The sequence below is a fragment of the Cnephaeus nilssonii genome (assembly GCF_951640355.1).
Source record: "Cnephaeus nilssonii genome assembly, chromosome: 19".
NCBI classification, from domain to species: Eukaryota; Metazoa; Chordata; class Mammalia; order Chiroptera; family Vespertilionidae; genus Cnephaeus; species Cnephaeus nilssonii.
The window spans coordinates 46,133,766-46,160,931 of NC_137090.1; the positions used below are offsets into that span (position 1 = coordinate 46,133,766).

At 43.5% G+C, this 27,166-nt stretch overlaps 1 pseudogene across 1 annotated transcript in view; it reads left to right on the forward strand.

Moving 5' to 3' along the window:
* LOC307115723 (ATP-binding cassette sub-family D member 3-like) overlaps positions 1-26,867 on the forward strand; it is a 92,288-nt pseudogene extending 65,421 nt beyond the window's left edge. Inside the window, exon 2 of the transcript in view lies at positions 24,943-26,867. The product of the transcript in view is annotated as an ATP-binding cassette sub-family D member 3-like (transcript). The remainder of the gene's footprint in view (positions 1-24,942) is intronic.
* Positions 26,868-27,166: the final 299 nt, after the last annotated feature.

Below are 27,166 nucleotides of genomic sequence, written 5' to 3' on the forward strand. Positions count from 1 at the left end.
TACATCCCAGGCCTACTGTTAAGTGTTGGATCTTGGCCACATTATAAACTTAGAAGCCTCAGTTCCTCATCTGGACTATGGGGATGTCATCATACTGTCCGGAAGGATTGGAATGAGAATTAGAATGAGCATAAGCAAAATACTTAGCTCTTTGTGGTGGCTCAGCAAACAGCAGCTGTTACTACTCTTACGGCCACTTCTAAAATAAATAGAACTTAGTCTCTGTCCTTAAGGGGCTGAGAGTCCAGTGAGAAACACCTTGGGCAATGTGGCCCTGGAATGTCTGCAGCTGGTTAGTGGACTAGTCACTGGGTTAAGTCTGCAGCTAGGTGAGTCACAGTAGCGTTCTTAACCTAAGCAATGCCTTGCTGAGGAAGTCAGCTAAATTTCCTACCAGACCCTTGGAGTGAGGAGGAGAAGAAAGAAGAACCTTGAAATGGGATAAATTAGACATGATGTGTCCAAAGTTTGTCTCATTAGTCAAATCTGGTTGCTGAAAAAACTAACCTATAAACATGAAACATTTGTCCACCTAATTGTGAACAAACTTCAAAATGGAACTGATTCAAATTGGAGCTTAGCGAGAATGTAACTCTTTCTCAGATCATTTGTGCTTGTGTGTACAGAAGTATGTCCTCCTGCTGTTCAAATAGCCCATGGAAATAGGTAAATATTACCAATAGTTTTCTCTTACAAAACATGCTTGATTTCTTTTTTCATTGCCTTGCTCACACATTAGATAGAAACTACTGGTAACGAATTCACAGTGGTTGAAGACAAATTCCTGGCTATAGCATAAAGCAAGGCAAAAACATTTTATATGTTTCCATATTTTGTCTTACCTACCATTTTTTTCCACTTCTCTGAGTCTATTAAAGAAATAGCTACAGGTGGACCAGTCTGTGCTTGGATTGGAAAGACCTCCAGCCAATCTTGATTCTACCCCATTTAATCAGAAGCACAATTCTCACTGAATCACTCAAGTATTCTAATTAGTAGTAGGAGCGACCTGATGAGCTCCTTCCTGTTCAGGAGGTTCTTGAACATTAGAAGCACTGAGCCTGCTGAGCATTTTTTTTTTCTTTCTGACCAACTCTGTCCAAATCTGCCCTCCTGTCATGTGGAAATACATGAATATCCCATTTTATTAAAATATAACTCAACCAATTTATAATTCTATAAATTTAGTGGATTCAAAAATATTGTTTCTAGTAATGAAGGCATTTAAAATCTAGTGGGAGAGACAAGAGTCACAAAAGTAGTAGAGTATAGTCATTAAGAATCTGACTCTGGGCAAAAATGTTAGCTTTGTTTTCCATTAACTTGGGACAATTAACTTAAACTGTCCACTTCATTTTTTTTTTTCATCACTCAAATGGGAATAAACATACTTATCTTTTAGGGTGATAAGATAATTAAATAAGATCATGTGCTTAAAGCATTTAAAAGTGCCTGAACTCACTAATTTAACCATCATATTGAGCTGTTAATTTTATTGTCAAAAACTGGTAAGGAGAAGGGGGCAGGTGTGGAATAGACAAGGAGTGAAGGCAGCGCTGTGATTGCAAAGGCATGTGGTTTGTGGGTGGAGGCAGCGGCGATGGGCCCAGTGTCAGGGAAGCTGGGTATTGAGGGGAACTCTTCCAGGCGGCTTGAGATTGAGATACCAGTTACACAGCACAAATAGGTTATCGGCTGAGCCAAGTCCCTCGTGTGTGGGATTAAAATTGGAAGTATCGGTATGAATTTGTGATTCTTCTTAAACATCAAGATGTCCTAAAAGTTTTAGTACAATTTTATGCTTTAAAAAGTTCAGAAATGTAAATGCTGCTTACTTTCAAAACTTCATTTGAAAGTTTGTATGTCTTGCATATTTTTTAACTTTGAAAAAGTAATCTTTAATTTAAATTTTTTGGTGTCAATTAGTGTTTGCCATGTTAAAATTAATATGAACCCTAGCCAGTTTTGCTCAGTGGATAGAGCATTGACCTGCAGACTGAAGAGTCCTGGGCTCAATTCTGGTCAAGGGCATATACCAGGGTTGCAGGCTTGATCCCCAGTAGGGTGTATGCAGGAGACAACCAATCAATGATTCTCTCTCATCATGGATGTTTCTATCTCTCTCTCCCTCTCCCTTCCTCTCTGTAATCAATAAAAATACATTTTAAAGAAAGAAAGATGTTATGTAGTACATGAAAACCTTAAAAAATTTAATATGAAAAATGTGTTAGTAAAATTCACAAAACCAAATAAGTGTAAAAGAAATGTAAATAATAAAACTCAAATTTTATTTTTGTAAGTTTATAATATTTGTACACTTCAAGTTATTAAAGCTTAATAAAGTACAAAGATGTTTGGGGCATAACTCATTACAAAATATTATAGATTACATGTAGATGAGTGTACATATACTACGTGAACACATATATTCCCTACTGCTGACCACTGTGAGGGCTTCAAAACAGCCACCACCTCTTCCCAAAGCAGCAAACCCATCTAGTGTCTAGACTGCTTCTAAATACTTCACTAAAACGAACCTAGGCACCTCGAAGGAATGACCTGCTCCAGGGACGGGACAACAAAATACAAGATGACCCTGGAACATTGTGCCAGAAAGTCAGGAAGAGTGTGAATAATGAGGGGCACATGTCTAAGGGCATAGAAGTCTGAAGGATACAACAGGCCAACACAAGGACAATTTGGACATTGTGGGAGCTAAACAATATTAATACTTTTCCTCCAAATTTCTACATTCTCTGGCTGGGCTAATCATTAAATTAGCATAGAGATTAACAGGAGAAAATCAAAATTTTAATATATGCACATGGGAATTCATATAGACATGGTAATTCCAAAGATAGTGAGGCAGCATTGGGTATATGAGACATTTTTGGACAGAGGAGAAAGGGTTATTATGTTTCAGTAGTGAGGAGGGTGATTTACAGGTGGTGGAGGAAGAGCAGAACACATATGGCAGGGAAATCCTCCCTAGGTGACTCAGAAACAGTGGGGCACAGGGGTATCTCCCTGAGGGGCTCCTGCCTGAAGGCCTCTATTTACCACACTTCATTCAGACTAAGGTGACATGCTAAGATTTGCTCTCTGAAGCAGGTTTCTCTGTCTGAACCTCTTGGGCAGGAAAGGGGAGAGGGTCAAAGGTTCTTTCTGAGTCTTTTTGTTTCTTAATTAACAGTTTAGAATCAATATTCCAAAAAGGCAGCTTTAGGATGGTAAAACTTTGGTTCCCTTCACCATCAAAACATTGGATTTCTGCCACTTATCCTATAAGGGGCTAATATCCAAAATAATAAGGAACTCATGCAACTCAATAGCAAAAACAAATAAACAAACAAACAAAACAAATAACCCAGCATGTGAGGTTATAGATGTGTTAATTAACCTGATGGGGAATAATTCTTTCATGATATACATATATGTATATCAAATCATCACATTGTATACTTTAAGTATATTTTAACTTTTTAATATTTTAACTAGTAGGCAGAGGACCTGATAGATGTTTTTCCAAAGAAGACATAGACATGGCCAAGAGATGCAGGAAAAAATGCTTAATATCACAAATATCAGAGAAATGAAAATCAAAATCACAATGTGGTATCACCTTACAGTTGTTCAAATGGCCATTATAAAAAAGACAAGGGACAACAAATGCTGGCGCGGATGTAGATACTATAGTTGAGAACACTGTACTGTATAGTAGAAATTGGCTAAGAGAGTCGAAAAATGTTCTCACCAAAAACAAAATAAAACAAAACAATCCTCCCAAATTAAAACCTGTGTAAGCATGTGAGGTTATATATGTGTTAACTAAGTTGATGGGGGAGAATCCTTTCATAATGTACATATATATCAAATCATCATGTTGTACACTTTAAATATATTTTAATTTTTTTAATCAATTGAACCTCAATAAAACTGGAAAGAAATTGGATTGCCAACCACATCCTATCTAATAATAGACAAATATGCAAATTGACCACACCTCCAACACACTCACAAACCACACCCACAAGCCACACCCACCATCCAATCAGAGCGAGTATGCAAATTAACCCAAACCAAGATGGCTACAGCCACAGAGAGCAAGGTTTCCTAGGTAACAGAGGAAGCCAAGCTTTCTGCCAGCCGTTGCAGGCCTAAGCCTCCACTCAAGCTACAAAGTTTCAATTATAGAAGGTAAACAAATTCAAACAAATGGCGGCAGAATGGAGCTTGAGAGAGCAGGCCAGGGTTGCCGCTGGCAACAGGGGAAGCAAAGCTTTCCACACACCCTGGCCGGGCCCACCCGCTTAAGGCAACAAAGTTTCTATTATAACCCCAACACAAATGGCTGTGGGCCTCTGAGGGAGCCCCAGGCTTGGCTCTGCTCCAGGCTACAAAGTTTCAATTGTAGAAGGAAAATAAATTCCAGATACCAGGGCCTCTGCTTGCGTTGGCCCGCCTGCAAACCACCACAGGCCCCTCACTCAGGCCGCCCCACGCCCCAAGGGAACCCCACCCTGATCAGGGACACCCTTCATGGCAAACCAGCTGGCCCCCACCCCTGTACCAGGCCTCTATCCTATCTAATAAAAGAGTACTATGCAGATTGATCATCACTGCAACACACAATATAGCTGCCCCCATGTGGTCAAAGATCCTGCCCCCATGTGGACACAAGATGGCCACCACAAGATGGCCAGCAGGAGAGGGCAGTTGGGAGGCACCCGGCCTGCAAGGGAGGGCAGTTGGAGGTGATCAACCCTGCAGGAGAGGGCAGTTAGGGGTGACCAGGCTGGCAGAGGAGGGAAGTTGGGGGCAAACAGGCTGGAAGCAGAGTGGTTAGGGGGTGATCAGGCTGGCAGGTAGAAGCGGTTAGGGGCAATCAGGAAGGCAGGCAGGCAAGCAGTTGGGAGCCAGCAGTCCTGGATTGTGAGAGGGATGTCCGACTGCCCGTTTAGGCCCGATCCCAGGGATCGGGCCTAAACGGGCAGTCGGACATCCCTTGAGGGGTCCCAGATTGGAGAGGGTACAGGCTGGGCTGAGGGACAACACCCCTCCGTGCACGAATTTCGTGCACCGGGCCTCTAGTATTGATATAAATAAATAAATGAATTACTGAATGAAGAATGGAATACTCTTTTTTACAGTAGAATGTCAGCTAATACATGTAGTAACAATAATGGGTATAAAAGAGTCACCTGGCAGCCATCATAGTATTAGGTGATTCAAATACTCTGTTAGAATTTTTACAGCTGTCCCAACCACGTTTCTTTATACTTTCTGATCCTATTTAGGAACACACATTTATGTGTTGTGTCTTATTATCTCCTTCAATCTGGAATAGTGTCTTGGTCTTTCCCTGTCAATCACGACTTTGAGTTTAAAAGTGCAAGCCCTTCATTCTCTTGGAGCACCCTCGCCTGAGTTCATTCAGTACCTCCACATTATCATACTCTGGTTATGCCTTCTCGGCATAAATACCACAGGAAAGATCCTGGCTGTTCTCTGCACCTTGCATTAGGAGGAACACATGTCAATTCATGCTCTGTTGGACTCAATGTTTGTGTTCCCCTAAAATTCATGTGTTGAGATTCTAAACCCCAGTGTCACGGTGTGATGAGGTTAGGTTTAGATGAGGTGGCTTCTTATAAGGGAACTAGAGGCCCAGTGCATGAAAATTCATGCACTGGAGGGGGGTCCCTCAGCCCAGCCTGCCCCCTCTCACAGTCCAGGAGCCCTCAGGGGCAGGAGGTGACCCAGCGATCAGGGGAAGGCAACGCCCCCATCACACCTCTGCTGCTGCCACTGCTGGCAGTGCAAGCCTTGGCTGGCCCTGGTTACCTGAGCCTCAGGCGGCCCTGGGTGGCTGGGCAGCCACCATCCGAGGCTTGCCTGTGCTTCAGGCCAACCCTAGGCAGCCTGGCAGCTGACATCCAAGGCTTGCCTGCACCTTGGGTCGGCCCTGGATGGCTTGGGGGGCTGAGGGTGGGTCCGGCCACACCACGTGCCTGCCACCCCCCATCCCCGGCAGGGCTGAGGGGACTGGGCGCTGCCATCTTGTGGCTATGGGTGCCACCATCTTTGTGACGGTGTGATGGTCAATTTGTATATTCCCTCTTTATTAGATAGGATTATTGTCTTCATAAAAGGAGACCAGAAAGCTTTCTCTCCTCAGTTGAGTGCACAGCAGCAAGGTGGCCATCTATCAACCAGGAAGAGTGCTCTTACCAGACACAAGAGTTACTGGGCCCTTGACCTTCCCATTCCAGCCTCAATCCTTTTGAACTTGAATATGGCTGTGAGCCACTTTTTCACTATGTCCTAGGGAATAAAATTACCTAATACTGAATTCAGTGGACTCGTGCCCATGAATTACTTTGAAGTCATCTGTTGACCTGTAGGAGGAGGATGTGATGAAATGGAGCCAGGCTTTGAGAAGGCCTTCTCTCCCTTCTTCTGGAAACTTCCTGTTTTCCACACTGGTTAGAGAGCCTCAGGCTACTGTCACTCAGGGCTTCCCAGGGACTACTCTTGTCCTGAGATTGTTTTGCTTACTCTAATTCTTGACCTTTGTATTGCATTGAAGTTGTTTTCTTTCTCAACCTTGCAACAACCCTCAGCCGTTTGAGGAGAGTTCACCAGGAAATGTTTGTTTTTCATTAACTTGTCTCTCTTTATTAGAGCCAACAGAAAAACAGAAGGTCAAGGAAGAAAGGGGTCCCTGTTCAATTAGCCTAATTAAACTTCCCGCTTCAGGACTCTGTCCAGCTCTGGGAAATTCACTATAGCTGACCCAGAAAAAGCCATGTGATTTGTCAAAGCCTCATTGGTTTATCTACTCAGGGTTCCTTAAGTTCTCAGGATGTGCTAAATGCTCTTATTGATATGTTTAAAAATATTTATAGCAACACTGAAAGATATGGATTATTAAGCTCACTTAAAGAGTAGGAAATTGAAATCTAAAGAAGCTAAGTAACTTGTCCAAGATTTCTCAAGTGGGAAATGGTAGGCCCCATTTTGAATCTTTTAATGCCCAGTTGTTTTCTATTCTCAGTGTCCAGTGTGAGGAGATGGAGGGATCGTTGAGTGGTGGTTGCTTTGGCCTGCATACCCTAGGCATGAAGAGCAGTCCACAGGCCCTAGCCCAGGCCCTGGGCTGCTGTATGGGGGCTAAAACATGAACTAAACTTCTAATCAATCTGAGGATTTGGACAGGATGAGAAAAGATCATCATGTCCTTATGGACTGGGAGGAAAAGTAAAGACCATTTTGCTCATTCCCTTTTCGGCAGATGAGGAATAATCTGAGGCCAGGGAGGGAAAGATACCTAAGTTTCCTAGCTAATTAATGTGAACCAGGATGTGACCTCTGAACACTGAGAAGTTTAAACTAAATGACCATAAACTGGGGTAGCAGTATGAGGAACAGAACTGGGGAGCACAAAGAATATTCTACAACATTGTATTCAGATCCTCAGTCCTTTTGCTCTCAAAGTGAATACAGATATTTAAGAGGCTCAGAACTCTCAGGGGGGGTGGAATCTAAAAACATACAAAATTAACACATAAAATCAACCTATTGGCAGTGTTGGCATTTAATGATAAGGAATGTTTACTTATTTCAAGAACAACTATATTGACATGTATAATACATATTGTCAAATTCACCTATTTCAAATGTACAATTCAATGATTAATCATGCAGCCATATTCATAAACTAATTATAGAATATTTTAATCAGCCCAGTAAGAGGTTCTATTATTGGTACCCTCACCCTCCCATTTTGCCAATGAGAAAACTAAGTCATGGGGAAGGGAGGTAACTTCCCAGGTCACTCGGTACCTGGATGATGATTTTGGACAAGTTATCAGTCTTGGGTTTGAACTCAGAGCCTTTGACTTCATAGCTCTCTACACTATGCTATTCTGCTTCCACATAGAGAAAGAAACTCAGCAGAGATTTTCCTACCATGTATGCTTCCTTTCTGAGGTGGCACAACCTCACTTCTCCTTCTTACTCTGTTTTTCTCATTCAAAAAGACATGGCAATTTCATTTAAATAACATATTGGTATAGGTTGCTGGTTGATGAAGTCAAATTGCACCTTCAGAGGTATAATCCTTTTAAGCAAGGTATGGGTGTCTGCATAGGAGAAAGGAGAGCAATGCAATGTTCTTGTTAATAATAGATGCTGGAAACTATAATTTTCATGTACTCTATGGATTCAGTGAATTATACAATGCATCATGCACTGAGGTGGACAAATCTCCATAATGAGAACACACATTATGAAAAAGGGGTAGGAGATCTGTCCATCTTAATGCATAGAGCTAGCCCCATATGGATGCCTTCTAGGGGTGAGCATTGGACTGGCAGATGCTTATTAAGGTGTTCTGGGACCTACATGGAACCCCAGCCAACCCCCTTGTCTAGAGATACATCTCACCCTACTTCATCTCAGAGGAGCAGAACTCTGAAGACAATCTTTTCCAGCATCCAGAAACAAAGTTTCTGGTAACTACTTGATATCCTTAAGAGAATACAAGATTGTGTAGACTCAAACAGAAGTGAGAAATCTTAAGGAGACAATTGTCTACGATGAAAAGTCAAGATGAAATTTAAAGGTAGATGACTAAACTAAAGCAAAATGGCAAGGAAACCAAAAGTTCAATTGCCGAACTAAAATTCACATGAGATGATGTACAGCTGAAGTGACATTAAGCAGAGCAAATCATGATGCACTGAACATGCTGAAAACAAAGGGAAATATTCATTGAAGATAGACAGCAGAGGTGAGAACTTAAGAATCAAATGCTTCTAAAGAATTGAACGAATAGAATAAATAAATGCACATGCATAATATGTTCTATTTTATGTTTCTACAAAAGCTCTGCAGATTGAAAGATGTTACCACATCATATTGGAGAAAAACATGAAAGGAAATCCAACACCTAGAAACCCTGGAGCAAGACTTTTTCTTATGAGACAAAGAAAAATCCTATGAATATCCTATGAATAATTAGTGGGCAAATCAAACACAAAAATATAAGTGTAATGGGTTTTAGATTTCTTCTGTGACATGCCAAACAGAAAAAAAAAAACAAACACATAATAAGGGAGTCAAAGCCAAACAAACAAACCAGTTTGAGGCAAAAGTCATTTTTATTTTGTGTATGAGTGCAATAGAAACATTGGCAAAGGCTTAAAAAATATACTTCCAGCATATATTTTCTGAAAAATATTTCTTGAAAATTTATTCCATGTGTAAAATGGAGCAAAATTAAGGACTCAAGACTAGGAAATTCTGGTCTTAAAAGAACTGGTGCTAAACATTAAAGTAGCTAAACTTAGAATTAATTCAAAGTAGTTGTTGAAGCCAAAATTTATTCAGTGCTTACTATGTGCCATACATTGTGCTAAGTTTTTTTTTATCTCAATGTTTATTCACACAACTTAATGTAGATGTGAAAATATTACTCATTAATAAAAGATGTTTAGTATAAAAATAATAATGCAATAATGACAACTTGGACCTAAATCCTCATATTATATTACTCAAATCAATCAATGAGTGAAGAGAGTAATAAAAGTGCTCAGTTCCTCATTCTAATATGCAAAATAGAGGAATATTATAAACCCAGGAATATTAGACTACAAACAAAGTAAAAAGGAAATTAAAAGTTACAAAAGAAAGTGACAAACTGGATTGTTTTTATGGCAGAAATAAAGAAATTATTGATAGGTTACATTTTTTTATAAACCAATAAGAGCATTAAAAAAAAAAACAGATGGAAATAAAGTAGAGCAAGTATCTGAACAGGAAATTGACAGCTATCATTTTTAAAATGTTAACTTCATGAGTGATAAAAAGTGCAAAGTAAAACAGCAATGACATACTGTGTTAAAGCCATAAAACAGGCAAATACTAACACAATGCTGATCCCTAAATTAGCTGGGATTGAGAGCAGGCCTTTCATATGTGCCCATAGAAGCGTAAGCTGGTGAACTGGTAAACCCCTGCTCCTCTGGAGGGGAATTTGGCAGCGACATCAAAGGCTTTCTAAAAGCAGATATCTTCGGACTCGAGGATTTTATTTCTATTTCTAAAGGATGCATTTCGAAGTGGCCACAAAGATTTAACTCCAAAGATCGGAAAAGCTACCTAATGCATGGCCTTCTCCTTTGAAATGGAAGATGGTACTCAGTCCAGAGCTAGGAAGAGGGCAGTGTGGGAGGTTAAAGGCAGGGGCTGTATCTCCTGAGAGGCCCTCACGTCGGCTGAGTCTGGTCCCTCCTTGCGGCATCCGTCTCTGATTTATTTCCTGAGCCCTGTCTAAACATCTCAGGTCACCTCAGAGCTCTAGGCAACTAAGGGAAGGTGGGAAACTATGAAAAACAGGGGGTGCTGCGGGCGGCTGGATATGCCAGAACTACAGTCACAGAACCAGGGCAGGTGAGCTGGCCCCTGACACTTTATGTGCTTCCCCACACAGTGTGTCTACACCTAAAGAGTGGCTGCGGCTGCCACCGCTGCCACTGCTGGACTGAACCCCTGTGCTCCTTGCGTGTCTGTCTCTGGCTCCTGTCACCATCCCTGGAGAAGGCACAGGTAGCTCAAAACCTGGAGAGGACCATCCATTTGTTGCCATGAACTTGGGAGCGCTGGCTTCTGGGTTGTTGCCAGCCTCTCAGTTTGCGGCTCACTGTGTGGAAGGGGCCAGGGGTGGAGGCTGGGAAGCCCCGCCCTCTCCCACCCCTTGCAGAAAAACCACAGACCATTGTACTGACACTATGAAGGAAAACATGCCTTGGTATGCAGGGGCACTTCTCTCCTTGCCCACTGACGCCAGCCTAATGCCCTCCCTGGGCCCTGCCCTGCCCTCCCTGCCCACTCCCTCTCAGGAGGAAGCCTGCCTCACTTGCTTCCCAAACAGCTCCTAGTAACTTGGAAAGGAAATTGGAAAAGTGACCCGAAGAAGAATTTTGTATACTCAGAGAGCAAGGTCCCCGAGAAGTACTAGTAAATGCATGCTCCTATACATGTAGGATAGCAGTTCAAGGTGAAGCTCTCCTTATCTGGGAGTGAGAAATACCATCTCACACCCGGAGCGTTACAGTCTATGACTTGCTCTCACAGGTACAAATCTCAAAGTGCAGTGTGTTGAGTTTTTGGACAGGAGCTGCTAGTGGAGGGGATATGATTCCAGATCTAATTATGCATATAAAATTGAGCCAGTCAGCCTGGACGGTGGTGCTCAGTAGTTGAACCAGGAGGTCACAGTTCAATTCCCAGTTGTGGGCTCAATCCCAGGTGGGGGACATGCAGGAGGCAGGAGGCAGCCAATCAATGATATCTCTCATCATTCATGTTTCTATCACTGTCTCCTTTTCCCTTCATCTCTGAAATCAATAAAAATATATTGGGGGGAAAAATGAGTCAGTTGATCAATACTTTGGGCCCTTGTTTCTGAACACCTACTGTGTGCTGTGTGCTATCAGCAGGGTTCTGCCCTGAGGGCTCTGCATTGTAATGAAGCCAGTTACTGATTCCCAACCACTGGAAGCGGAGGGCTGTGACTTAGCATAATAAGTAGGAAGGAAGCTATGGGAGCAGCAAACATCAGGTCTGAATCAGGTGTGCTGACCAGGCCAGTGTCTGTTCCACTGGCTCCTGGTGCACAGAGACACGGCAGGAGTGGTGGGTGGGGGCAACTCCATAGTGAAGTCTGTCAATCTGACCTGGCAGGAAGGCTCTGTAACAGGGTCTCTCCTCCCATCTCCATTTCCCGAGGACTCTGCTCCGCATTGCAGCTCATTGTCCTTTTACTGAATCCAGCTTATGGAAGGGGTGAGCTCTCCTAGACTGCACCCCACAGACAGTGTTTCTAGGGCACGCGAGAGGTTGGGAGGCCTGCTGTAGGCTTTCCTTTATAGGGTGGGTGTGGGGCAGGTACAGGGGATCCAGGGCAGGGACTCAGTGCCAGCTGTGCCTGTGCAGTCCTCTAAGGGAGGGGGTGGGGGTGCTATGATCTTTCAACCCAGTTCCAGTTGTCACTTTGCCTTTAGTGATGACAAAGGGCCTCCAGGGACTCCATAACAAAAGTTTACCTTCCACCCAGCCAAGAAATAAGCACGCATCCAAACAATGGCCAACTCTACAAGAGACACATTCCTTCCCTTTCAGCGCAGCCGCCAGTGTTACCTGGGCAGAGCACACCTTTGAGAGCGGGTGTGATCGATTTTGCCTGGTGCCAGCTGCTGTCACATTTCCACCCCACTTCCCAAGCTTAGCTTGTCCCGGCGTGTGCCTGGGCCAGAAGGCACGCAGGCTCCTCCCAGCAGCCTGGGTCTCCTTAAAGCACTGATCACCAGTGAGCTGTGCCTGCAAGACCTGCTTCTGTGTTTTCAAGTTGCCATGTTCCCTGGGTGAGCATGTAAAATATGGCCTCATATAGAATTGTATGGTTCTTCCTTAAACAAAGAGAAAACTGGACACAGCCCATCTGCAGGAAATTATCTGCTATTATAAAAATGAGAGAGTGGAGTATGCTGGAACAAGCAGAAACTGTGTACATGTGAACTTGATCTTGGAAGACATGGTAGAGACCAGTTTGGGTGTGGCCCTTGCAAACTTAACTAAGTCTAGATTTGTATAGGCAATGTGACCCTGCGTGAGGGCCTCTGAGAGTCACGGCGTGGCTGTCAGCTCAGGACAGTTAGGTTGCTCTTCCAACCTGAACTCATACCTCTGTGCAAGGAGCCACAGCCAGAACTCACACCTCTGTGTACCTCTGTGCATGACCCTGAACCCACACCTCTGTGCATGGACCCTGAACTCACACCTCTGTGCATGGACCCTGAACTCACACCTCTGTGCATGGACTCTGAACTCACATCTCTGTGAATGGAGCCTGAACTCACACCTCTGTGCATGGACCCTGAACTCACACCTCTGTGCATGGACCCTGAACCCACACCTCTGTGCATGGACCCTGAACTCTCACCTCTGTGCATGGAGCCTGAACTCTCACCTCTGTGCATGGAGCCTGAACTCACACCTCTATAAATGGAGCCTCAGCAGCAGGGGCAGCCAACTGTGATTCAGTCAGGAGGACTCTGTAAAGCACAGGACAGGGAAGATTCCAGAAAACTTGCTTTTTTCTCTCTTCCTTTCCTCCCACTCCTTCTCTGCCTCCAGCCTCCACCCTCACCTCTTGCTCCCCACCTGAAAAGCAGGGAAGATAAAACTTGCATTGTTTTTGTCCTGTGAATTTTCAAGAATAAAGTGAAAAAACGCCATGCAAAACACTAGAGTGTGATGTAGGAGTAGAGCTATCACTAACTGTGTAATAATGGGAATATCACCCCATTTCTAGAGTCTTGTCTGATTCTGGCTTATTGAGCAGAAGTCACGTGTCCCTTCACAAATGTCATGTTTCTCATTCTCCCTTCTGCCAATGGGTCTTTGGATGATGAAAGGGAATCCCTCCCCCTTTTATCACTCTGCTAGCCTGGGGAGGTCTGTGAAGACCCACTTATTGCCTCTGCTAAAGCTCAGTCCCCAGGGTTTGAAGACACCAAGTCTGTTGCTTCAGGGTCATTCATTATTGGGAAAAAGTCACTGTTCCCTGGGCTAGCCAAGTTTTCACAGGGTTGGGCTACTAAGGGGGAAACGCTTTCATCCTTAATTGCAAATGATTTAAGTGTTGGGTCAATGAACTATAGTTTCTTCTGAAGGGTGGTAAGAATGGTTGACCTCTGGGCAGGGATATAGGATGTAATCACTTCATCCGCAGCTGCTGTCATTTCTCGGTATCGTCACAGCTGCTGTCATTTCTCGGTGTCATCACAGTGAGCGGGCAGAGGAGCTTGTTTCCTGAGGAGTAGCAGAGGAGGCCAACCAGCTCAGCACAGACACGCTGCATGGAACAGAGGCCTCTCCTCAGTGCACCTTGCCAAGCACAGGCCAGCGTTCTCGGGCTTTTGCGGGCCAGGTTTAATAAGCCACCAATGACACTGCAGTACGTAATGCCATCATCTCCCCATCAAGATGCCTGCCCTGGCTGCAATGACAGCTACAACAGTAATTACAGCTAGTATGCATTAAGTGATGATTAGACCATGACCAGATACTGTTATGTACGTTGCATGGGAATTTATTTCTCATTATGATGTTCGTGCTAGAGTGATCCTCAGTTCTCACATGAGAAAGCCCAGTCAGCAGTGCTAAGTAACATCAGATTAAAAACAGCACCGAACACTTACTAAAAGAAGACAGATCTTATTCAGACTACTGCAGTCGGGAGAGACTCCAGTGCAAACTGAGCTCAACTCCGACGGAGACAAAGGTGACTGAGGATTTTAAAAGGAGAGCATCCGGGGAGCAAAAAAAGGACAATCAGGATATACAGAAAGGGAACAAAAAGGCTGTCAGAAAATGGTAGGTGGGGAAGGGGGAGTGGAGAATTACTAGAAATGGTTGGGCAAGGTGGTTGGGGGCAGTGTCCACTCTATGGTCTGGCAGCATTGGTTTTTCTTGAGCAAAGACTCAGCCCTGGGGCTGGGGCCACCTTTCGGGACACGGACGATGGCAGGGAGAAGCCAGGCTAAGGTTTAGGAAGCCTCTTAGCATGAGGTCAGGCAAGCCTTCTGTGCTGGGTGGGGTTCTCTATAGCCTGCCTCAGCAAGGCCTGCAGCTCGGAGGCAGCGGAGTCAGGAAGGGAAGTGGGAAGTGTGTGGAGTTCAGAAACACAGTCCTACGCTGCCTCTGCAGACGGTTCTACTGTCTGCCCTTCCGTGTTTCAGAGCTTACACTCCTGTCTTCCCTACCTGTCTCAGACCTGTCAAGGTCAGCTCAACCAGTTGTTTCCATCATTTAGGGTCAGAAATCCGACCTAATAACAAGGGTCCCCACAGCCCGGCCTCCTCCTTTTCTGTGATCACAGCCCTACCAGGTCAGAAATGCCCTGGGGCCTGGGTGGTTCCTCTCTCCACACCTTCACCCCTACCTCACTCCAGGGTATCCTATGTGTTCATACCAAGTTGGGAGAAGAACATGTTTGAGGGTCCTAATGGCAGTGGGACACCCTTAGTTGGCAAGGTTTTACCAACCTTAAGAAAACGCCCCATCCGTTCATAGCAGCTGGCCCTTCCTGCCCTCACACAGAACGCAGCCACGGCTCCTGGAAAGAGAGATTCTCTGTGGAGAATCTGTGCAGTTAAAACCAGGCCATGTATCTCACAAGCAGTGTATTTTACTCATTTTCCTAATTTTAATTTTTAGACATTTATATAATTTACAAAGTGATCCCCCCAGTAAGTCTAGTACCCATCAGGCACCATCCACAGTCATTACAGTATTATTGACTCTCTTCCCTGTGCTATAGTGTACATCACTGTGCCTGTTCTGTAACTACCAATTTTTACTTCTCAATCTTCACCTTTTCACTCAGCCCCCAAACCCCTCCCATTTGGCAGCCATGAGTTTGTTCGCTGAATCTATGAGTTTGTTTCTACAAACAGTGTCCTATATAATAAAGAGATAATATGCTAATTAGACCGGACCACGGAATGACCTTCCGGAAAGACCAGTGGGCGAGGCAGCCAGGCTGTGAGGGCCGGCCGAGCCCCTTGCATGAATTTTGTGCATTGGGCCTCTAGTATTTTATAACCATTAGTAAAAAAGCTGTTTTCAATAAAAATACAAATGTGCAAATGGTTTCACCAGAGATCACCAGGCAAACATACCTATCATCAAAAAGAGATGAGGGTCAGCTTGGCATATTCTGGATCCTGTCTTTTCTGGGGGTTGACATGTGCACATACATGTCTGAGTATTTGCCAATACCTGCTTGAAGTGCCAAACAGTAGCCACATCCTTGACTTCTGGGGCTGAGGGGTCTGTCTGAACCCCAGGGAGGGCTGGGGGCATCGAGACCTGGAGCTTGAAGGCAGGAAGGGAATGTGCCTTATGTATAAGCACCTACTGAGGTCTCCTCTGAGGAGATAGGATTAGGTCACTGCCAAGAGCCAAAGTCCCATTTCAGAGACAAGGCGAGTGAGGACACAAGTCCTGCAGGCACTGCACCGTGGGCAGGCAAGGTCCATTTTGATTCTTGTAACAGCCCTGCGAGGTCGGCATCATTGTCTCCACCGCAGGAATAAGAAGACTGAGGCTCAAAGCAACCAAATTTCTCAGGCTCAGCAAGGAACTTCTGATCTTCAAATGTCTGTGGTCGTCACTCAGGGCTGTTATAAAATGTCCTTCCTTGGAGGACCTTCTCTACCACCCAAAGGAGTGCGTGCCTGTCTCCACCTCCCAGGCCATTTTCTGCGCAATACCCAGCTCCCTGCCTTCAGAGCAGTCACCATTATGTAACCTTTTGTGTTTCTTTGTTCGTTTTCTTATTTATGTTCTGCCTTCCCACAATAAAATATAAGCTCATAGAATAAACAGAACAAATGAACACACCGAAACCTTGACTTTCTGGTTCGCTGTGCTCCCAGCACTCCGCATAGTGCCTCATAGACACTCAGCAAATGTTTACTGAACAATTTAAAGAGTGAACCTAGAAATTGGAGTGAGGCCTGGAAGCCAGAGACCATGTTTGCTCCTCACCAGATGCCCAGAACGTTTCCCTATTATATTGTAGTGGTCACACCTCTGGTGGTCAGTGTGAAGGAGGCCACAGGCCCCCAGCACAGTGCTGTCCATCACAAAATGAGATACACTTCCCATCCAAGATGTGGGCGGCAGGCATGTTACCTTCATTTCTTTGTAAGAGATCCAGAAAAGAGCCCATTACATTTCACTAGAACAGGTTTGAAAGACTTTAGTGTATCATGAAAGTAACCCTTATTGTAATACCAATTGGTTTCTTCATTGGCCTTGATCAGAAAACATAATTCAGTATCACAGGCTGATTTAGCTCACAGTCAGAGAACTGAGGGAAGCAAGAACTCTATTCTTCCCCATGAGCTGATGAAACCCACGGCTGACAGTCATCTCTCCTGTCTCAGGATTCCCTGGCATTTTACCAGCAACCCTCCTGAACGACTGCTTTCCCAAGTGGTATTATAATTGATCATCAGCCTCTTCTCCCCAGCCGTTCTGTGAGCTTCTCATAGACAATGGCGGGATCTTAATCACTGTGCACATGCACAAACCTACAGAGCCTGCAGGGGCTGAGAGGAAGGCAGAATGAGAGGAAGGAAGGGAGGAAGGAAGGAAGAGAAAGAAAGAGGGAGGGAGGGAGGGAGGGAGGGAGGGAAAAGAAAATAGGAAGTGGACAAAGATGAACTTGTAAATAGAATTGAGAAGGAATGGGGATGGGGAATTACTCTGTCAGGAAGTTATTTCCAGATTACATCCTGGTGAAGCATTCAAAATATATCTGGCATAAAGTTGGCAAACAGCTCAATAAATATTTTTGTTTTTGTTTTAAAGGATGGAATTGACCTATTATTCTACTTCTCTGGTTGATATGATCTCATCTAAAAAAAAAGACCATCAGGGAAGTCTATTTTCTGGGTGTTTTTTCCTACGGGGGGCGTTGAAGATTATACTTCAAACCCTGTATTTACTTGTACTTTGTAGTTCTTTGGAGTTTTATTCCATGGACTAAGCGATATTTAACGGCCTCCAGGGATGAAGTCTTCATGTAGACAAAGGTCACCATGTACTCCCAACCTCCTGGGTACTCAGGGGTCGTGCTCTTTCTCCCCACCTCCCACATATAACTTCCTCATGCTACGAAGCATGCCTGCCTTAGAGGCCTGACACAGTCACCTTCCATGCCTTGGTATTCGTGAAGAATTACCAGAAAAACCTTTTCAAAGGAAGACTAGAACATCCACAGTCATCAAGTCCCGGTAAGTCCTAGATCAATGGTTCTCAAAGTGTGGTGTCCAATCACAGCACCAACACCAAGGAGAGACTTGCTAGAAATGAAAATTCCTGGGCTTCTCCCAGATATAATGAATCAGGAACTCTGGAGATAATTTAAGAACTGCAATTCTAGAGCATGGGCAATATCCAACTCGCTCAACTGTTTCAACACATCTTTTGTAAGTTGCATTGCCATCAACGTTTTTCATTTTCTGATTTCTTAATTAAAACTTAAACTTGTAAGTCCTTTGCCACTTCTAATTCTTCTTCATGTGTGTTAGCATAGCTGATATTTCTAAGCACCTGAGGTCAGTGGGGCAGATGGAATGACACCCGTTTCGCTGATGGAAAGCTGAGATTCTTCTCCAGTGTTAGGAAATCAGAGGCACGAGTGCTGGAGTTAAAACCTGAACTTGTCAACTTTTGTTCACGTGATTTTACAGTCCCATTTACTCTCTGTTTGGTCTTGTTCTCCAATCCCTTCCCTCCTTACTTGGTTTACATTGAGCTTTTGTCAGAACTGGTTGCTTGTTTCCACAGAACCTGCTTTGGGTGCCCTTATTTCAGAACACTTCCTTCTCTTTCCAGCCCACACATTTGGGGACCATTGCCTACTGCTTTGAAAGCACGAAACAACATTTTGCAAGCCTCAACATCCAGGCAAATCACCTGGAGGTCTGGTTAAAGTGCAGGTTCTGACTGAGGCGGGTGGGGGGAGCTGGGGCTGAGATCCTGCATTTCCAGCAGCATCCAAGCAATGCTCCCCCTCCCTACAGGCCCGTAGGCCGCCCTGGTGCTTTTGTGTGCACTTTCTCCCTGAAGACACGACATGTTGTGTGACGGCAGGACCCAATGTTCACATTTATATTCCTGAATATAAGAAGTAACTCCTTGTGGGAGGCAAGGAAGGGAAGAAGGAGAAAAAGAAAGCATCATTTCATTGCCATTCACTATTTCTTTTTTTAAAAAATCACTCAATGATTTTGAGAGAGAGAGGAAGAGAGAAGAGAGAAACATCGATGTGAGAGTGTAACATCGATCAGCTGCCTCCTGCGCGCCTCGTACCAGGGATGTTCTCTGACCAGAAATCAAACCAGCAACCTTTCAGTGCATGGGACACCTAACCCACCGAGCCACCTGGCCAGGGCGGCGACCATCTTTTTGAGCAGAAAGGGGGGAGGTGAGTTGTTCGCATCCAGTGTCTTAACCCTCACTTTTCCCTCAGCATGCCCAAACAAACAAACAAACAAACAAACCCGGAAACTACGTCATAATTTTTTTTCAAAATCCAGATCAATTAGGGAGTTTGCAGCTGCCTGAGCTCTGGCTCCTGTTTGGCCCCTTGTCTCTCAATGTGCAAATGCCTCTCAATGTGCAAATGCAGTGCCTGAGGACGTCTGATGCGGAGAAAGTGCCAGGTCAGGGCCTCTGCGCCCAGCGGAGTGCCTTCAAGAAGCTGCACCCATGCCAAGGAATCAGACTGGGTAGCTCTGCTGTCTGCCTACCATTAGCATTTAGGAGCTAATCTCCTTAACACCGTAAATACGAAGTCTAAGTACTTTGGCAGATAAAACTGCCTATGATCCTGTAAGACTTATCGTGGCCATCTGGCAGACAGGATTGGCGTTGTCAGAAGGAAAGGGGAGATGGATAGTAACGCACAAGTCCTTTTTACAGCCCCCCCCCCCCCCCCCTTGCCACCTCGGTGCAGCCAAGTGTGTGGCTTAACAGCCCAGGGAAAGGGCAGCCAAGACGCCTCACCGTTCGGAAATCTTTTAAGTCCTACGGAGAGGGTTTCTCTCTCTGCAGGAAGGAAACGGCGCTGTAGCTGCGCGAGTGGCAGCTGTAGATGGATGTGCTGGTGGGACTGAGAGAAAGGGGTGGCAGCAGGAAATGTGTATATCCAGGCCTCTTCAACTCCAAGGATATGGCGCCTTTGGCCCCTCCGCTGCTCATTGGGAAATTCCTGTTTTCACTCGGCCTCTCGGTGACTAGACTATATGTCACCCATCTCACAGGGTCACCTCTGAAGCCAAGGCTGGGGCAATGCCTGGGCCCCAGCTCTACCCCATTCTCCCCTCCCATTTGTTGATCATAGCAAAACTCTCCCCTGCCGCCATTCTGCAGAGTTTGCATGCCTGCGTGTGCCCTGCTCTTGGGCTTCCTGTGCCTGTGTACTCATTACTTCTTCCACCGAGATGCCCTGACTTCCCTTTCTCTATCTGGTCAGCTCCTATGCACCCTTCACAGTTCAGCGTAAGCTTCACTCGAGAGCCCTCTGCACCCCTCCCCAGTTCTTCCCTCATACTTAGGTCAGGCCCCATGCCTCTCTACATGCTTCATATTTTGATTTTCTTAATTTGTTTCATCTACTAGACTCACATGTCCTCTTTTATCTCATGATCTCACAGTGCCTAGTAAAGTGCCAGGCACATAGATGCTCAACAAATTTTAAAGACTTACCTGAATAAATAAAACAGAAACAAACTTATAGCCACAGAGGAAAATAATCGATTCACTAGATGGAAGTGGGTAGGAGGATGGGTGAAAAAGCTGAAAGAGATTAAGAAGTACAAATTGCCAGTAATAAAAATATTGAGAGAAATGTAAAGTAGAGCATAAGGAATACAGTCAATAATATTATGATAACTATGTCTGCTGTCAGATGGGTACTAGACTTATAAGGGGTGATCACTTCAAAAGGTATATGAGTGTCTAATCACTATGTTGTACACCTGAAACTAATAATACTGTATGTCAACCAAAATTGAACAATAAATGTTTTCAAATGTGTCATAATGGATACCTGTCTATAATTACACCCAGTGAAAGACGAGGCCGTTTTCTCCAGGAGAGAGTGACGTGTAGAGCAGGCTTCTTTCCTGGTTTTAGCCTTAACACGTCTCATGTCACATGTGCAGAGACAACAGGGGAGGGTTCCAAAGTCCTAGTTACCGTGGGAGATGTCCATCTAGAGCAAAGCCCGCAAACTCCTGCCCCCACATGGCACCTCGGCACCTCAGTCTTCAGTGTGACCAAAGCCACATACCATTTGAAAAGCCACTGGACCCCACTGGAGAGGCTTCTGGCAGACTCCAGCCAGGCCCGAGGCACAGCCCCTATTAAAGAGCATTGAGGAGGTTCTGGCAGGTTCAAACAGTGCCCAAACGACAGAGGAGGAGACTGCGTTGTGGGGCTGGAGGGGACGGCCATTTGTCCCGAACACCTGAGTGGTGCTGCCTCTCCAGGACTGGGCCCACCTCTGCCTCCCCTGTTATCAACCTGGGTAGAAACACACACCCTCCCTGCCAACTTCTGGAGGCCCCGCCCTGCAGGGATGGCCCCAATGGAGAGGTTTTTGGTGGACTCCAGCCTGGGCCTGCCTTGCCACCTTTATTAAGGAAGCTTAGGCAGTTCAACCAGTGCCAGAATCACAGGGCAAGAGACTGAGTGGCAGGGATGGAAGGAGGACCACTCTCTCCCATGTGCCTGATGGGCACCTCCACTCCTCTGCAGAACCGTCCCTCCACATGGCCAAATATCGGTCTGTTTTAGCTGGGTGAACTCTGCCAGCCTCATCATAATGACTCTCTGAGACCTCACACACCACAAAGGCCAGAGAATCCCAGGCAGGTGGCAGATGGCCTTGGGGGATCCTGGGACAAATCCTGAGTGGCCTCAGAGCCAGCAGTGGCACTGAGTTTAAATCTGTATCGGTCTAGTGAACACCACTTGCCTCTACCTGGTGACCCACTAGGAACATATCTCATGTAACCTGCAAACTGCCAGAGGTTCTTCCAGTGACAGCCTAAAAGGTGGCCAGCAGATGAAGGTGGATCTCAGAGTGCCTTGTGCCTTCTGCTGCCCTGGCCTGGGCTTGGACCTGGTGGCAGCCAGCCTTGGTACACAGCATGGCCCCTCCCATGCACATCCATGCCCAGCAGAGGTAGCCACAAACTCAGATAACTTGTTAGCTCCACACAGGATGCCTAGGACCAGTTACAGGTAGTGTCTGACATTGACCTGCACTGAGACCTTCTCAAGAAGCCCCAAAAGTAACACATGGGGTTGATGGGCTTAAGACCACATCATAGCACAATGAAAAGGAAGATCCTGGCATGCACTAGACCCTGCTGGGGCCAGTTTCATTTCCTGGGGCTAGCCCCCAAATGAAAGAACAAGAGTAATCCCCAGGAAAAGAACTAAATGAGATGGGGGAAACTAAACTACCAGATGCAGAGTTCAAAACAAAGATTATAAGGATGTTCAAGGAACTTAGGGGAAGAATGGGTGAATTCAGTTAGAATTTAAACAAAGAGATATTAAGCATAGAAAGGGACATAAAAACCATAAAAAATAACCAGTCAGAAATGAAAAATACACTAGGAGGCATCAACACAGATTAAATGAAGCAGGGGATCAAATCGACAGTTTAGGAGACAAGATAGCAGAGAACACCTAAGCAAAAAAGAAAAAGGAATTTGAAAAAAATGACGAAAATTTAAGGGACCTCTGGGACAACATCAAGAGTAACAATATAGGGGCATTGTAGGACTATCAGAAAGAGAAGAGAAACACAGGATTGACAACCTATTTGAATAAATAATGACTGAAAACTCCCTTAACCTGGTGAAGGAAAAAGACATATAAGTCAGGGAAGTGTAGAGAATCTCAAACAAGATGAACCCAAAGAGGCCCACACCAAGACACATCATAATTTAAATGGCAAAGATTATAAACAAAGAGAGAATCTTAAAAGCAGCAAGAGAAAGATAATTACCTACAAAGGAGCTCCCATAAGACTGTCAGCTGATTTCTCATCAGAAACATTTCAGGCCAGAAGGGAATGGAATGAAATATTCAAAGTGATGAACAATAAGGACCTACAACTAATACTACTCTATCCATCAAGGCTATTATTTACAAGTGAAGGAGAAATAGCTTCCCAGACAAGAAAATACTAAAGGAGACCATCAGCAACAAACTAGTATTACAAGAAATGTTAATGGACTTCTATAAGAAGAAAACTTTAAAAAATGAGAAACATAAATATGAAGAATAAGCTGGTAGTGAATATGTACTTATCAATAATAACTTTAAATGTAAATCGTTTAAATGCTCCAATTGAAAGACATAGGGTGGCTGAATGGATAAGAAAACAAGACCCACATATATGCTATTTACAAGGGACTCACCTCAGAACAAATGATACAAATAAAGGAATGAAAAAATATATTTTATGCAAATAGAAAATGATAAAGGGATCAATCTAACAAGAGTAAATAAACCTTGGAAACATTTGTGCACCGAACCTAGGAGCACCTAAATATTTTTTAAAAATTGATAAACATAAAGGGAGATATTAACAGTAATGGAATCATTGTAGGGAATTTTATACCCAATCGAAATCAAAGGATAGATCTTCCAGACAAAAAATCAAAAAGGAAAAAATGGCCTTAAATGAAACATTAGACCAGATGGATTTAATTGATATTTCCAAAATATCACACCTTCAGGATAAACATATTTTTCAAATGCACATGGAACATTTTTCAGGATAGCCTACATATTAGGCCTTAAAAATGGCCTCAATAAATTTAAGATCGAAATAATTTCAACCATCTTCTCTGATCACAATGGTATAAATCTAGAAATCAATTACAAGAAAAAAATTGAAAAACACACAAACACATGCAGGCTAAATAGCATGTTTCTAAACAATGAATGGATTAACAATAAGATCAAGAAAGAAATCAAAAGATACCTTGAGACAAAAGAAAACGAGTATATGAGAGCCCTGGCAGAGTAGCCCAATTGGTTAGAGCATTGCCCCAATATGCCAAGGTTGTAGGTTTGATTCCCAGTCAGGGCACATACAAGAAGCAAGCAATGAATACATAAATAAGTGGGAAATGAGTACATGACAACCCCAAATCTATGGGACACAGAGAAAGCAGTTCATAGCAATACAGGCCTATCTTAAGAAACAAGAACAATCTTAAATTAACATATAACCTTTCACCTAAAAGAACTGGAAAACAACAACATACAAAGCCCAAAGTGAGTAGAAGAAGGTGGGGAGGGGCAGGTCAGAGCAGAAATAAATGAATAAAATCTAAAAAAAAATATTAATGAAACCAAGAGCTGTTTTTTTGAAAAGATAAAAAAATTGTTAAACTTTAATCGGATTCATCTAGAAAAAGGGAGAGAGGATCCAAATAAATAAAAACAAAAATGAAGGAGAAGTAATAACTGATACCACAGAAATACAAAGAATTATAAGAAAATTCTTGGACAATCTGAAAGAAACTGAAAAATTCCTAAAAACATTCAAGCTCCCGAGACTGAATCAGGAGGAATCAGAAAATCTGAACCGACAAATTACATTAAAGCAGTGATCAAAAAATTCTCAACAAACACAAAAGTTGTGGATCAGATGGCTTCACAGGTAAATTTTAACAAACAATTAAAGAAAAACTAACATCTATCCTTTACTATTCAAGAAGGGAAAGACTCCCAAATTCATTTTACAAGAACAGCATTATAATGATTACAAAACCAGATAAACACTTAAAGAAAGAAATCATAGGCCAATATTTCTGATGAACATACATGTAAAAATCTTCAACAAAATATTAGCAAAACAGCCCTGGCCAGTGTGGCTCAGTTGGTTGGAGCATCATCCTTGCACCAAAGGGTCACGGGTTCAATTCCAGGTCAGGGCACATACCTAGGTTGCCAGTTTCATTCCCAGTTGGAGCATGAGTGATAGGCAACATATTGATGTTTCTCTCTCACATTGATGTTCCTCTCTCTTCCCCCCTTCCCCTCCTCTCTTTCTAATCAATTAAAAAACATCATCTTGTGATGATTAAAAAAATAATAAAGATATAGTCAAACAAATTCAGCAATACATTTAAAAATTATACACCATATTCTATTGAGATTTATTCCTTAGATGTAAGGATTTTTCAACATCAACAAATCAATTAATGTTCTACACTGCATTAAAAAATGAAGGGTAGGCCCTGCTGGCTTTCTCCTGAGTGCCAGGAAGGCCTTCAGCAAGGTGGGAAACTCCTCGCTGGCAGGGCTGAGTTCCTGCTGCTCTGCCTGCTCCACAAGCTGGGTCTCACTCTCCACCTGTACAGTAAGAAAAATGGAAAGCCCCCATTATGGAAAAATTAGAAAGAAGGGGAAAAAAAATGAGCTATGGAGTATGCGGTGTTTTTCTCAAGGCTCTCAAGGATTCTGAAAATCTTAGTCTCTAGAACATTTTGTAAAAAGACGGGTTACTTGATACTTATTGCTGTTATGCTGGTGTCTCAAACACATGGTGATGTTTCAATGATTCAAAATGGGACACTCATTGAAAGTGGTATCATTGGTCACAGCAGAAAAGATTTCAAGAGATACTTATTCAACTTCATGGCTGCCATGCCTCTCATCTCTCTGGTTAAAAGCTTCTTGGAGTTTGGGTTAAATGAGCTCACATTGTGCTTCTGAGTAAAACTAACTAAATACCTCTGCGAGGAATATCTCCAAGCATTCACGTATTATAAAATGGGAAATCTGGACAACAGAATAGCTAATCCAGACCAGCTGCTTACACAAGGTGTAGAAAAGTTTTGTGACAGTGTAGTTGATCTGTATTCAAATTTTAGTAAACCAGTTTTAGAGATAGTTTTGTATATCTTCAAGTTATGAGTGCAATAGGAGCTCGAGACCCAGCAAGCATGATGGCCTACTTGCTTGTTTCTGGGTTATTCCTAACTCGACTTAGAAGACTCCTTGGTAAGATGACAGTAACTGAGCAAAAGTATGAAGGAGAGTATAGATATGTTAATTCCCAGCTCATCGCAAACAGTGAAGAAATTGCTTTTTATGACGCGAATAAAAGAGAAAAGCAGACAATCCACACTGTCTTCCAAAAACCGATGGAAGCCTACATAATTTCATTTTGTTTCAGTTTTCTTTGGGCTTTATTGATAGTATAATTGACAAATCTCCTGCCCCGGTAGTTGGTTGCCTGTTGTTAGCTGCCCTTTCCTAGATTTGTCTCACCCTGGCCACCTCCAGAACTTCTGGAGGACTACTACCAAAGTGGAAGGGTGCTTTTGCGAATGTCCCAAGTTCTGGGTTGAATAGTTTTGGCTGGCCGTGAAATAACTAGATTGGCTGGTTTTACTGCTTGGATTTCAGAATTAATGCAAGTGCTAAAGGATTTCAATAATGGAAAACATGAACGCACGATGATCTTGCAACAAGAAAAGGGTATTGAAAGAGCACAAGTATTCCCTTGATACCTGGAACTGGAGACATTATCAATGCTGATAACATAAAATGTTGATCATGTTCTTTTAGCAACGCCAAATGGAGATATCTTGATCCAAGACCTTAATTTTGAAGTTCAATCTGGTGCCAACATTCTAATTTATGGTCCAAATGGCTATGGTAAGAGTTCAGTTTTCTGTGTTCTTGGTGAATTATGGCCTCTTTTTGAAGGACATCTACCTAAACCTGAAAGAGCAAAGTTATTTTATGTTCCTCAGAGACCTTATATAACCAGTGGAACACTTCGAGACCAAGTGAGACCAGAAAAGGAAGGGGATATCTGTCCTAATACAGAAGGAATACCTAGATAATGTCCAGTTGGAGCATATCCTTGAATGTGAAGGAGGCTGGGATGGTGTTCAGGATTGGATGGATGTACTCAGTGGTGGAGAGAAGCAAAGAATGGCTGTTGCAAGATTATTTCATCATAAACCCGAGTTTGTCGTTTTGGATGAGTGCACACACTCAGGGAGTGTGCATATGGAGGCTCCATCTGCACTCATTGTCCAGAGGCCGGCATCCCCTTCACTCTGTCACACAGGAAGGAACTTCGGAAACACCAGGAGTACTACCTGCATCTGGATGGCAGAGGCAGTTATGAATTTAAACAGATAACAGAAGATACAGTTGAGTTTGGCTCTTAGAATCCCGAGAACTGTACCTGCTTTGATGAGATAATTACAGAACACACTTGGAAATGCAAAGTACATTGTAAAATAAAGTTGAGCTTTTTTTTTTTAAACCAAGCAACACATTAACTGAATATAAAATAATTGAGAACAAGTTGTTAAAACTTTTCATATAACATAGGATATTGCTAATTGTGTATATGTTGGTTTAATTATTAATATGACCTAAGAATGACCTTATTCTTATGGTTGAAAAACTGCCTAAATTAAATTGGGCTTAAATTAATGTCACCTGATTCACCCTGGGATGTAAA